Source organism: Galeopterus variegatus, unplaced genomic scaffold (assembly GCF_000696425.1).
Source record: "Galeopterus variegatus unplaced genomic scaffold, G_variegatus-3.0.2 Scaffold17452, whole genome shotgun sequence".
NCBI classification, from domain to species: domain Eukaryota; kingdom Metazoa; phylum Chordata; class Mammalia; order Dermoptera; family Cynocephalidae; genus Galeopterus; species Galeopterus variegatus.
Window position 1 is genome coordinate 8,791 of NW_007743563.1, and position 2,113 is coordinate 10,903.

Consider the following 2,113-nt stretch of genomic DNA (forward strand, 5'->3'; position numbering starts at 1 on the left):
CTGGCATCTCTCAGCATTTCCCCAGAGGGGCACTGTCTGGGGACGTGGCTTCGTGTGTGTGTGGGAAATGAGCCTTGAGCAGGCTGAACATTCCCTCTCCTTCCTCCTGAGCCATGGGTGGCTGCCTGCTGCTGTCCCAGCACCACAGGCACTGAGGTTTGGTGACAAGGAGAGCTGCGTGGGGGAATGCAGAGGTCAATAAAAGCTTCCTGGCTGTGATAGGCTCCAGGTGCTCCGTCTGCCCACCAAGGCCCCCTCCCCACCGAAGCTCTTAGTTCATTCAGGCCAAGCCCTTGGTGTTGTTCTGTGTTTGTTCTTAGGTTTTCTGTCTGTCCTGGCTTCAAAGGAGTCCACCCCTCCGCCTCCCTGGCCACAGTCGAGTGACTGTCCTCATCACATCTGAGCGGGTCCCCTGATTTCACCCTTGTCTCCCAGACTCTTTTCAATAAATACTGCAGCCATTCTTGTGCTTCCAAAATTCAGGTCAGATTGTGTAGCCCCAGGTCCCCACTCTGACCCTTGTTACCATAAAAGGGCTCACTGTCTGATGTGCACAGAAGCCAATGCTGTGGCACCAGTTTTGAGAAAAGAAAGGCTTTATTTTGTGAGGTTGACGGCAAGGAGATGGGAGGCAAGGCGCTCTCAGATCTGTCTCCTCCGCTCAGGGGCTGTGCAGGCTTTAAGGGGTATTAGGCAAACCTGATCGTCTAGCTCCAAGTCAGGCCATCTGTGGTGATGCTGGATCTTCCTCCCTGAGGGACCTCTCCCTTCCAAAAGGGCTCCGGTGTTTCAACTTTTGACGTTTGAGTTCCACAGATGGAAGTTTTTTGGTTGCTGTGGTGCTCAAGGTCATCTGGAGGGCAAGGTCTTTGTCTCTGTGTATGCTCAGTTTATATTACGAAAGACAACTCGTAAAACAGCTTGAGATAGGGAAAATAATCCAGTTCAACTAATTTTAGGTAGTTTCAACCTGGGCTCCCTTAACTCTGAGGTCACCTCCTATGCTCTCTTTGTGCCCACATGTCCCTGCAGCCCCACAGGCCTCTCTGACGCTCTTCCAACAACGCAGGCAGAAACATCTTGTCAGAGACCCTACCCTGCTGGGCCAGATGACTTGGGCTCTGTCCTCTGCACAGCTCCACATTCCTCTTCCTCCAGCTCTGCTCAATGTCATTGATGCAGAGCGTCCTTCCCTGTCCCCAGCCCACCCAGCTCCAATCCTTCACCTCCATTTTTCTTCCAACAGCACGGCTACCAACAGGATCATTGCACGTCTGCATGTTCGTTTTCTGGCCTCTTCTGGGAGCGTGCGAGCCCTGTGATATCACGGCTGGTTGTTTTCTTCGCTGCTGCTTCTCTAGAGTCCAGGACAGGGCCTGGCACATAGCAGGGGTCAACTGCCGTTTTGCGAATAAAATAATATTACTTTCCCGAATGTCCTGGATTTTTATAAGCAGCTGTAACATTATTGTATTTTTTTTTTTTCTTACAGAACATTTTGAAAACAAGTAGTAAAGCACTGTTAAGTGTCAATGGGAAAACACAAGCCCCTCCGGACTGGGATAATAGTGCTGACAGGTATGTCAATGAACCACGGCCAGATCATGCTTTTCTAAACATGCAAATGACACGAGACTCATGAAGAAGTGCCCAGATATCAGAGTCAAGGCTTGTTTCTACACAGGCCAGGGGTTAGTTAGAAAATGCAGCTCTTAACATGGTGGAAAAAGAATGGTATTTGGAAGGTAATTTGCAGGATCAGACCAGGTAGAATGACAAACTTCACTCCAAATGTTAGGAGCCATTCAAGGTGGTGCCATCCCAGAACCATCTCCATCACTACTGTAAACTCTGGGAATGATCGCAGTGAGCCTTAGCTGGGTACAAGTACGAGATGCAGTGATGAGTGGCTGTTTCATGGGTCTGTGGCACGTAGACTTTAAAGCAATAGCATTAGGTGAAATGTGAGGGCATTATGCTTTGTGAAATAAGGCAGTCACAGAAAGACAAATACTGTGGGATTCTACTTACACGAGGTACTGGAGCAGCCACATTCATAGAGACAGAAAGTAGAATGTGGGTGCCAGGGCTGGGGGAGGGGTAATGGGGAGTT

At 49.6% G+C, this 2,113-nt stretch overlaps 1 long non-coding RNA gene across 1 annotated transcript in view; it reads left to right on the forward strand.

Annotated features, from left to right (window-relative positions):
* LOC103582703 overlaps nucleotides 1–1,557 on the forward strand; it is a 9,450-nt gene extending 7,893 nt beyond the window's left edge. Inside the window, exon 3 of the long non-coding RNA XR_549780.1 lies at nucleotides 1,493–1,557. This is a non-coding gene — a long non-coding RNA (uncharacterized LOC103582703). The remainder of the gene's footprint in view (nucleotides 1–1,492) is intronic.
* Nucleotides 1,558–2,113: the final 556 nt, after the last annotated feature.